The sequence below is a fragment of the Crotalus tigris genome, unplaced genomic scaffold (assembly GCF_016545835.1).
Source record: "Crotalus tigris isolate CLP2741 ecotype Arizona unplaced genomic scaffold, ASM1654583v1 scf7180000024293.1627790, whole genome shotgun sequence".
NCBI lineage: Eukaryota > Metazoa > Chordata > Lepidosauria > Squamata > Viperidae > Crotalus > Crotalus tigris.
Window position 1 is genome coordinate 1,549,178 of NW_024100466.1, and position 12,311 is coordinate 1,561,488.

At 38.0% G+C, this 12,311-nt stretch overlaps 1 protein-coding gene across 1 annotated transcript in view; it reads right to left on the reverse strand.

The window, feature by feature from the left end:
* Positions 1-12,311, reverse strand: part of GPAT2 (glycerol-3-phosphate acyltransferase 2, mitochondrial) — a 58,280-nt gene that overhangs the window by 30,688 nt on the left and 15,281 nt on the right. The gene's annotated exons all lie outside the window — the stretch shown is intronic.

A 12,311-nucleotide genomic window follows, 5' to 3' on the forward strand; every position in this document is an offset into this window, starting at 1 on the left:
AACAGCAGTTTATGTTTTAATCCACCCGGAGATTGAGTAAACCAACCTTTCCCATCCTGCCCCCAGATGCACCAACAGAGATTAATTATTCCATGCCTTCTTAGTTATTCATATTTTCCCCAAAGAACAGCCAACCACAACATTTGGGAACACAACACTGCCAGTACAACAAATCATAAATGAACATATTCTTTTTCCTTTTCATTAGCAGCAACCTTCATAATAAATTTAATTCGAGGTGTTTGTGAGGCTGTGTGCAAATATTAATTAGCCTTCCTAGCAATTATTGGTTCTACAGCAATAGCCTTTGCAGGGTCTACTCAGATCAACAGTGGCAATTGTCCTAAGGCTTGCATTAATTTTCTGCCCCAAATGAAACAAAGTTATGGCATTGAATGTTTTCGTCAATCAGCTGGGGTTTCTGAATCAGCCAACAATAAGGATGCCTTCAATTTTCTTTCTTTTCAACTTCAGGGTTCAGCACTGAGATGTAATTCTAAAAATGTAACCTCTGTATATTTAAAGTCTCCCTTAGCACAAGTCTATTAAAAACACATTCATGTATTGATTTAAGACCATGCAAATTCTTTTTCAAGTTTCTCACAAGGGAACCAGCACTACTCTGTTACCATATACAACAGAATAATTGTAGTGATGTGTTTATTCCACAGTTGACCTAAGCTGTCTACATTGGTTTATTTTTATTATAGTTTCCTTATATTCTGGTGAAGTTTCACCTGTGTAGCCAGACAAGGAAGGGAAGAGATAAAGGAGAATGTTTGTAGCCATGCTGGCTCAGGAATTTTGGGAGTTGAAGTCCACGAGTCATAAAAGAGCCAAGGTTGCCTACCCCGTTCTAAAGTTATGTCATAATTTCCTTCTTCCGTAAGCAATTCTTTCTAATCACTGAACCCATAAATCACAAGTTCATTTTTTTTCTTTTTTTTCAGCAAAAAAAATCCAAAAGGGGTTTTCAGTCATTGATAAATGTAATTGTTGATCTTTTTCTAATCAGACAAGCCAGTTTTGCTATCTCAGCTAATTCTGTCGTCTTCATAGCCACTGCTCTTTGCATCATACATCACATGCAAGCCTTTATCAAGAACAGATTTTGCCACATTTGTTCTTGACAAATCCTTACGTAAATTTAATAATTCTTGAATTGTATTCAATATATTTGCAAACCATATTTGCAAGATGTAATATAAACCCTTATTATGTAGCCATCATTCTCAGGGGATTTAAATGCTAATAAACACTGCAAATTGGTAGAGGCAGAAAAAAGGGGGAAATTAGAAACCAAAGGCAGTAGCTTTTTTTTAAAGGGTTTTTTTTCTTTTGCTACTCTTTGCTGTTTTTTGTTTTAATATGCACAAACAATAATAGAAGTGGAGACCTTAGTATTCTGCATAAAACTTAAGGCAGAAATCTTTCTTTTATAACCAATAATTCAATGTATTTTGCTGTTGTTTATTAAGACCACATTTAGTTCCTGATGTCATGCTTATCCAACTTATCATTTTAAAAATTATAGTTAATATTGGTATAATCTCCCTTTTGATCTTTATTTTTAAAGGTTTAAGTTATCTAAACATTAGTATTAACCATCTGCAGTTTATACTCTATAAATGCTGCTGTACCCAGTTATAATGTATTGCTTATGCAATACATTATATGTATGAGCAAGAAACAATTGAGATAAATCATAGTTTATTTATAATTGCCTGAGTTCATGAATACCACACATGAATACCAACCAGACTACAATACAGCTTAACAAAATGTGTGAATCCAGTACTGTTACTGAATTTAGTAGCATTTGTAGCCAAAGGGCATTGGCCAAGCAGCTAATTCTGCAATAATCAATAACTTCAGATGTGGAGGATGTGAAGGTTAGCATCTCAGACTCATTTTCTTTTGATGTCAACAGACATGTTATCGACTTTAGCAAATGCTAGATCAAACTCTGCAGCCAGTGAACTTCACCCAGGACTGCAAGCAAACATTTTAAGGATAAAAGTTCTTTTTAAAAAAATGATGGAATAAATAGCAACTGCTCAGAGACCTTTTAAATCATCAATATATCTTAGCCATCTGTTTTATTTGCAACATTTTCCTTTAAAGGGAAAAGTTTTTTTTTTTAAGGAGTCTTCAATTAAAATCAAGAATAAACACACAAACATGAAATGGGCACTAATGTGTCCTGAAACACAATAGTCAGGATTGAACCCACCCCTAACACACACACAAACACAGACCCCCTTCAATTTGTACAAAATGGGATTGTTGTTTTTTTTTAATAAAGATGTTGATAGCCAAGTTCTGAGGCTCAAATCTATTAAGATCAAATTAAAGGGCATCTGAAAAAGTGGCTAACACAGCTCTGGATTGGTATTGGTGAGAAACATTCCAGACAAATAACAAGAATTGGGAGACATTTTTTTTCCTTTCAGATGAAAGCAGAAGGACAAATTGTAAAGGACATAGTTGGGTCACAGCAAGAAAGCGAGATGCAGCTGGATGGAAGAGAAGAAATACGGGTGACTTGATAGCAGTCATCTAATATTTGAGGGGCTGTCACAGAGAAGAGGGGGTCGAGCTATTCTCCAGAGCTCAAGAACAAAATGTAATGGATAAAGATTTATCGAAGAGAGATCCAACCTAGAATTAAGAAGAAATTTCCTAACAATGAGTTCTGTCTGTATATCATCTATCCATCTATCATCTCTCTCTCTCTCTCTAATACATCCATCCTTCCATCCATTACAGATTTTTTTTATGAATAAAAAATAAATATAAAAAAGAGCAGAAAAAAGAAAACACTGCAAAGAAAAAACAACAGATAACTAAAGAAATTGGAGTCAATTACCCCAAACCCATCATCTTCCCTCGCTCTTAACAATTCTGAAGATCATTCTAGCCCCTTAATTAATCCTCATCATTTTCAGTCATCAAATCCATAAATCATTTCATTTTTTTTCCTCTTTGAGCAAAAAGTCCATTAAACAGTTTCCAGTCTTTTCAGGAAAGTACTTATGGTTTTCTCCCTGATCAGAGATGACTTCCTTGCAGTTGAATTGAATTGAACTGAAACTTTATTTGGCCAAATATAATTAGACACAGAAGGAATTTGTCTCAGTTGTCCCAACGTGCAGTCTTGCAAGAGAGCAACAATAAAGGGATCAAAGTGCCCTTCAAAAGTTGACAGAATGAGTAGCAGAGATGGGTAAATTGACTGCTCTGATTAAAGAAGAAAACACCATTACTTCTGTTTCTACTTGGAAACCACTTCTAGACTTTGTGCTTCAGGTGGGGAAAAAAATGAAACGTTGATTTTTGGTTTTACTGATTAGATAGATTTGTTGTTATAGAAATGGCTAGCTTATGTTACTATATAAAAGTAAAAAGTTGAGGATTGATGCTATTATCTTATTCTACTGCACCAAAGGGACTCAAAAGTTAACGCCTTTTCTTTCTTTGCCCTACATTTTCCCCTTCCCTTTCCCCTTACTTTCCCACTATTTTCTTTTGCATTTTGGGGGGTATTTTATATTATAAACTAATTAAACAAAGAGAGCAGCAATAAGAGGAATATGGTTAGTTCAAGGTTGGAATGTTGGGGTCTTCTATTTCTGGGCTTTGGTTTCCTTCTTGCAAATGGTACATTTTTTAAAAAGTGCCTTCCATGGCAGCCAACTGGAACACGACAACCCTAATCCATGCAAAGAGTAATTTTCCCAGGCATCACAAATATCTTAGAAACCACCAGTAGATTCCTTCAGCTGCTGGGCATTGCTGTTGCCTGCAACTCATCTCTTCCAACCATTTTAAGCCCCCCCCCCCAAGAAGACAGAACAGAAATTATTTACACAATGCAATGCGACAACAGGCAGAAGATTAGCAGCATTGGCAGTCAAAAGCTATAATAAACATGCTTCAATTCCACAACCCACAGACAAATTTAACCACAAATTCAGTTGGGAAACTGGGACAATTTTCCATCAAGCCAAATCCAAGAATTTCTACAATTTCTGGCATCTGTTAAATCAGCCGTGATTCATAAGAATAAACCTGGTTAAGGTTATTAGCCAATTTCACTCTGTCCTGCCTGGGATGATGTTGTCTAGCCTGGTAACAAAACCTCTGCAGGACAACAACCATATTCAGAGATATAAACAAATAAATATAAATAAATAACAGGAATTATTTACATACCACAATTGAGCCCAACATTTCTGTTGTTAAGCAAGACAATTGTTGAGTTTTGCCCCATTTTGTGACCTTTCTTGCCACAGTTAAGTGAATCATTGCAGTTGGTAAGTTAGTAACATGGTTGTTAAGTGAACTGGGCTCCCCCATTGACTTTGTCAGAAGGTCGCAAAAGGGAATCAATGATCTTGGGACACAGCAACCGTCATAAATATGAGTCAGTTGCCAAGCGCCTGAATTTTGATTGGGTGACCAGTTACTTGGGTGGGCAGCATTAAAACTTTACAGGAGCAGAAGGAAGTCTGCCGATGGCTTTTTAAAGAATGTTGTGAATGACTTTTTGTAATTGGGAGATGATTGATACTTATATTACTGAGTTTGACAGGGCTAATTTCTCCAGCTTGGGGTTCTCCAGCTGTATCAATGGGGTCATTCCAGACACTCCAGCTGGCAGGGGGTTCAACCCATTTGGGGAGCAAAAGATTGGCAAGAATAAGATGTGCTATGTTAGCCACTTACAATATGTGCCTAGGAGAAAAGATAATGTTATGTCTTTATTGCAGGAAGTTCTCTCCATGGAGATGAAGCTTGCTCACTTTGGGAGCTCTTTAGGTAAGAAATTGAAGCACTCAGATAAAATACAATAGAAAAACAAAATGAAAAGCCATTTCATCTGGTTCTGCAGAAAGCAAAAATTTGTTGTGTTCCCCCAAAGAGGCAAGGAAGAGGAGCATTAAACAAATGTAAGCTTGATAGCCTTTTAAACCTGGGTAGTCGGAAAAATGCATTATCCAAAGGAAGAATGTTTAGCTGAAAGTTTGCTCAATTTATCTTCCTCTTTCCTTTCGTCCATCTCAACTTGGCAAGTATTAAGCATTGCTTAACAGCTTTACCGTCTATTAACATCACTTCTTATTGTCTTCTTTCATGCATAACATTCTGGGAATTGAAGTCCACACACCTGAAAGTTGCCATAGTTGAGAACAGAACAGAACAGAATAGAATATATAATATAAAAATAGAATAGAATAGAATAGAATAGAATAGAATAGAATAGAATAGAATAGAATAGAATAGGAATAAGAATAGGAATAGAATATAATATAGAGTGAATAGAATAGAATATAGAATGAATAGAATAGAACAGAATATAGAATATAATAGAATATAGAATGAATACAATATAGAACGAATAGAATAGAATGTAGAATGAATAGAATAAAATATAGAATAGAATATAGAAGAAACTTCCTAACAGTGAGAACAATCAACCAATGGAACAATTTGCCTCCAGAAGTTGTGGGTGCTCCATCACCGGAGGCTTTTAAGAAAAGACTGGACAGCCACTTGTCTGCAATGGTCCAGGGTCTCCTGCTTGAGCAGGGGGTTAGACTAGAAGACCAGACCAGAACAGAACAGAAGAACAGAGTTAGGAAGGACCTCCAAGGTCTTCTAGTCCAACCTCTGCTCAAGCAGGAGATCCTGTACCATTCTAGACAAGTGGCTGTCCAGTCTCTTCTTACAAACCTCCAATGATGGAGAACCCACAACTTCTGGAGGCAAGTTGTTCCACTGGTTAACTGTCCTGACTGCTAGGAAGTTTCTCCTTAATTCTAGGTTGCTTCTCGCCTTGATTAGTTTCCATCCATTGTTTCTTGTCTTGCCTTCTGGTGCTTTGGAAAATAAGTTGACCCCCTCCTCTTTGTGGCAGCCTCTCAAGTACTAGAAGACTGCTATCTTGTCCCGAGTCCTTCTTTTCTTTAGCCAAACCCAATGGTTCTTCATATGCTTTAGCCTCCAGTCCCCTGATCCTCTTTGTTGCTCTTCTCTGCACTCTTTCCAGAGTCTCAACATCTTTCTTACAATAGGGTGACCAAAACTGGAATGCTGAATACCAAGGGTGATATTACTAAGGCTTTTATAAAGCAGTACAGATTGATTAGGAGCTCTAATCTGTTTTCTTATCTTAGGTGTTCAATGACCAGTCTCCAGACCTAGACCAGGAGTGTCCATAGGGTATCACAGAAAAAATCAAAGAGGAAGATCATGATAGTGCAAAGTATCCCTAACAAACAGCTTATATTTTTCCCGTTTTAATTATCCAGTTCCACGTTTTTAGTACCATGGAGAGGACCCACAGAGTTTCAGATGAAATACAGAAAAAAATATTTTTTCCCATTCGTTTTTTTAAAAGCAGGGAGAGATAAGTAATAATTTGATAATACAACCTCTCCCTTTAAGGCTAGGGCTACAGCAGGAAAAGTGCTATTTTTAAAATAGAAGGTTTAAAAAAAAGTGACAATTTTTACACACATACAGAGTAGATGAAAAGGAGAGAAATCAAGCTCATATGACTTCTTCCAATAGGAAGGGGCATTTTTATTATCTTTCCAAAATAGGAAATATATGATTTCTAAAACCATAACATCAGCCACTTTTGCCCATGTCCATCTGTTACGCAGGGTGGCTGAGACCCAGAAAGCCATTTTAAAAAGAAAAAATGGAAAAGGTACAGGCGTAATAATCCCCATGCTTTTCCTTCACTTAAAGAATTCAGAGCAAGAGATAAGAAAACGGAATGGGGGCTGAGCTAAAACCTGAGGACTGTAGCACTGGTCACATATTTCTCTCTATTTTTCTGTACCGTCAGATCAGCTTTGCTCTCCTTGCTTTCTTTCATAAGTCGAAAAGGTTGGAGCTGATTTTTATGGGCGGAAGCACCCTGTTCTTTGAAAAAGCTGATTACAAATCATGTCCCGTGCACTCAACCCGATAGCGCAATCAAGGGCAAGTTGGTCTGGCTTCTGTGTTAAAATTACCACCTCGCTGTTCTTTGAGGCTTTTTCTCCCACAAAGATCCTACTTCCTGCAGTTGACTCCTATTGGACTACTGCTATCATGTCACCCCTGTTTTTTCTTTTCTTTAGACTAGCCAAACTCACGTCTTGCAGCTGTTCTTTGTACATTTTAGTCACCAGGCCTTTAATTGCCTTAGTTGCTCTTCTCTGCACTATCACACAGAAGCAGGAGGTGTCATTTGGACAGTAGATGACTTCTTTATTCTTGAGTAAAGTTTTCCTGAATGGTCAAAAGTTAGCAATCTTCACGCTGTTCCAGTTGTGGAGGAACAAGGAACAAGAAGTTGGTAATCCCATAGTGGTCAATGTTTTTAAACCTTCATGGCTGAAGTGCTATAAAGTAAAGGGTTTATATCAGGAAAGCAAATTTTGATCACATGACTACAGGGACGCTGGGACAGTCCTAAGTGTGACATATGGTCATAAGTCAATTTTTGAGTGCCATTGTAACTTTGAATGGCGGACAAAATACTAAACAGCCCCATCTCAAAGGTGAGATAATTGTTTCATTGCAGAGTTTTAAAACAGACCCAATTGTGGGCAACAACAGGTAGATCTGAGGAACTGCTAGACTTATAGGAGAAGGTTTGCCTAGTTTTGAGCAAACAAAAAGATGGATTCTTCTCTTTTTAAATCTCCCCCTTTGCAGACAGATGCCTCTTCTCCTAGCAGCTGTTTCCTCTTGCAGTGAGAAAGTGCCAGACTTAACAAGCAAGCTTCATAATTACAAGCTAGCAATAAACATTTCAGAAACCCCCAAAAATGAACATTTGCATAGGAAGCCTTGAGGAATTTATATATTAAAAAAAACTGTTAAGGAGGGATTTGCAGAAAAGATGTCTCATTCCCAAGAAAGAGCTAGTGTGAGAAAGAAACTCAAAATAACTCTAGCTTGATTTTGCTAAAGATAAGATGGGACAGAGAGAATCCAAGGCCGGCTGTCTAGATTCTTGGTCCATAAGGAAGCAGCATTCCTAGAAATGTTGCAATGTCTATTTCTTGACTGGGTCTACCCTGAAGGACTGGCCATGAGGTTTTATATCAAAATATAATATTTTATTCTGTATACCGTTTCCATCTTCCCTTAAAACATTAACAGAATCCACAATGGTCTGAGAATCAACCTCTCCACTAAATAATTGACAGTCAAGCTGGAACTAACTTAATCAAGTAGAAATAGTAAATGGGGGGGGGGGCTACCCTTTACTCAAACTTCCTTAAACTCCCAAATAATTTACCTAGACCTAATCCACATATCAAAGATAAGGTTTGCAAACACAAATAGAGTTAATTAAATTAGGTCTCCCAGCAGGACTGTGTGTATACTGACACAGAGACACCACACAGGTGCCCCCCCCCCACCCCTCAGCATGTAGATACTTCCACACCCCGTTCAAGCTCCCTCTATAAAAGTCTGCCGCTGGACCCCATTTCTCTGCAGCTGCCCCTAAAGGCAAACTCTTTTGCTTGTTACAGTAAGTAAGCTTCTTTCTACCAGCTCCTAAAACACGTCAAGTTAAAAACCTAGTTGCATTTCCATGGTGTTTAGTTTTAATCTTGGTTAGACATTTTCTCGAGGATTAAAACCCAAAGCCTGGCTTTTCAACTTCCTTTTTTTCTCCTCCAAATTATTCAGAGGCTCAATCTCCATTGACTACTCAAAAAATATGGCGGCTGAAAGGGAAATAATAGATCAAAATCACAGCTGGTTGGTTTTCAATCCACAGCAAGTCTGAAAGTGTGGAGTTGTGATGTGCACAAGTCCCCAGCAAAGATGAATTGCCTCTCAAAAATAATAAACATCTCTGTCTTGATCTTCAGAATTTTGTAGTATCTAACGTCCTAAGATCAGCCACGCATGCTGGGCAGGGCAACTTTTTATAACCTGCAAATTGGCATTTCATTGTGAGGCTTCCTGTTCTCCAACTGCTTGCCAATTTTACACAGTTCTAGCTTAACTATTTTTCTTCATCTGATATATCACCTAAAATTAATTTCCAGGGCTGCTGATATACAGATTCATACAGACCTCTGTATTTCTGCTCTTTTCCAGCCCGAGTCACCCATGAAAGCAGATTGAATTGAGGGAATCAATTCTTTAGGCTGGGCTGCCCTGAGGTCATCTGTTATTTTTGTATCCCAGAATCTTGGTTATAATTGGATGCCTATACAGGCAGTCTTTGGCTTATGGCCACAACTGAGCCCAAAATTTCTGTTGCTAAATAAGACAGTTGCTAACTGCGTTTTGCCCTATTTTATGGCTCTTCTTCTTCCATGGACCTGTACCAGGCTGTGGCGTGCCAGCAACCGGGCCACACAAACAAACAAAGCCCCATCCATGAGATGCAGGCAGCACACAAAACCATGCACCCTCCGGTCCGTGGAAAAACCTCTCTCCACAGAACCGGTCCCTAGTGCCCAAAAGGTTGGGGGCCTCTGACGTAGAAAAGGGAAGGTATGGTTCAATTCTGAATGAAAGGGCTAAAATTCATGTTGGAAGGCATAACATGGTACCATCATTCTAGATCAGGGGTGTCAAAACTGCCGGCCCGTGGGCTGGATGCGTCACAAGGAAACTGCGCCCACCCCATTGCCGGCAATGGGGAGAAAGCTCTGATACATCACGTGACGTCATGTGACATCACGAGTTTTGACATGTCTGATCTAGATTGTTGCGAGTGCCTATGAATGGTTGCTGATAGCTGCTGTTGCCTGTTAGGTTCCAGCAAATAGTGATAATGGAAGCATTAAAGATGACTAGGAAGAAAATTGGGCGATATTCCAAATGAATGTGATTCAGGAGAAAGTATTCTGAAAAATGACATTAAAAGCTGCACGAAACTAGGAATGAGACATGAAAATACAGAAAAATAAATGGTGAGCAATTCAGAGATCTGAAAATGAAACAGGAAATTTTAAAATGAAAATCCACTTTAAAAATCTGCTTGTTTCAGTATAATATTATTAATATATACACCTATCTAGATTCGGTAGAATATTTTCTAAAATTGAGTGGAAACCAGTGTAATCTTCCCAGCCTTGGGATCCAACAACCTTCTCACCATTGTACCAGATTGGCTCTAAGTAATAATTATGTAGAAGCATACAGCTAGCCCTCAACTTACAACAGTTCATTTAGTGACCATTGAAAAAAATAACTTACGACTGTTTTTCCACACTTACACCATTGCAGCCTCCCCAGGGTCACATGATCAAAATCTGGACTCTTGGCAACTGACTCACATTTACGACGGTCGCAATGTCCCGGGGTCTTGTGATCCTCTTTTGCAACCTTCCATCACGCAAAGTCAATGGGGAAGTCAATGGATTGACTTAAAAACCATGTCACTAACTTAACAGCTGCAGTGATTCAATTAACAATTGTGGCAAGAAAGGTCGTAAAATGGGCAAAACTCACTTTACAACTCTTGCACTTAGCAAGTAAGTCATTAACATGGAGCCCAATTGCACCTTGCAGCTTGCATGTGAATGCGTTACCTTGGCGGGTGCTTTTAGCATAAGCACACTTGACTTTTTGACCCACCCCTGGAGATCCTTGTATACATGTTTCATCCTACAAATGTTTCATTGTTATTTAAATTCTGCCCTAAAGCAAGAGCTTTGTTCTGAGATTATTTATTTATTATAGGAATGTCTACCTTAATCAAAATCCCTGGGGTGATTCACATAAAAGGTTTTTAAGCAACATCAACAGTGGAACAATTAAATTTAAGCTAAAACCAATTTGATCGAAGGAGGCTGCTAGAGCTTAAAAGCAAAATAAAGCAATTAGCAGAGCTCCTTTTTATTCTTCTCCAAGCTGGTCCCCTCTAGATGTTTGGGACTACAGTACAATCCCCACCTCCCATAGCTCAGCTTGATTTACCTTTTGGCATCTTTGGTGCTAATGGCACAATGGAAGGGCACGTAGAATTCAATAGCCAGTATCAATTTCTTCCTCCTCCCTCAAATTTCCATTTTTTCAATTGTTTTATCGTTAATATAGGATAGTATTGCTTTGACAATTGCATTACAAAATGTGAATCGTACATTATGGAATACAGATAATAACCAAGCACAGTGGCATTTATACCACAGGAACTGGAAATTGTTAACATGGTAATGATTTCAACGAATTAAACTTTTCAAGATGATGTTAAATATGTCCTGTAAAATGTAGAGAATATAAAGTTGCTTAAACCATATAATTAATGTCATTTGTGACATTGATGAACAGCTGCAAAATGCATGGAATGGTTTTATGAGAAAGATTTCAGTCCTTAATACTTAATAATAAAGTCTCCGCTATTGCTGTAAATATTAAAAGAGAGAAAAGGGAGAAAAAAAGAAACTGGCTGGAAAAACAGATAGGTGTTTAATTTCTAACTTCCCCCTTTTTTATACACTGATCAATTTATAAAAGTTTTTTTAAAAAATATTGAGATCACCCCTAAATAAAACCATCCTGTAAAAGATTTTGTCTTACTTTGTGATATTTGTGTATATGAAAACCATTTTTGCCTGAATATATGCTGTTAATGTAGCTGCATATTCTCCAAGTTTCCCAGTAGATATTCCTGGTGTTCTATGGGCAGTCCTCAAGTTATGACATGATGGAGCCTGCCCATTACAGATATAACTTGAGATGGTAGTAAAACACTCAGTGATGTGATTTTACCACAGTGATGTGGTTGTTAAACAAATGCCACAGCTGTTAAAGGGACCTAGATTTTCTTGGATGCATTTTTGCTGAAAACCAGAATTAAATGCTAGTTTTCAACAAAACTGTCATGAAATGTGGTCATGTGACCATAGGAATGTAGACCAGGCACCCAGTGCTTGAAGTGGGATCACATGACCATGGAGTGTGTGTGTGTGGGGGGGTGACCAATGGAATTTCAAATCCAGGTCATAAATAATCCCCAGGTAGGTCTGTTGGAAGTTGAATGCCACAGCTGACTAATCATAGCTCAAAGATTATCTGTAGCTTCCAATACTGGCCACAAGTTTATCCTTGGTACAGTGAGTCTGTATCTGTGTTTGTGTGCGTGTCTGGGTGCGTATATAGTACTCATGACCCAGATTCAAGGTTCCAGAATCCATTATCTAGAAACACCAACAGATCCATGTATTATCTATCTAGATATCCATCCATCCATCTAACATCTTTATCTAACGTATCTATCTATCTATCTATCTATCTATCTATCTATCTATCTATCTATCTATCTCTATCTATTTATC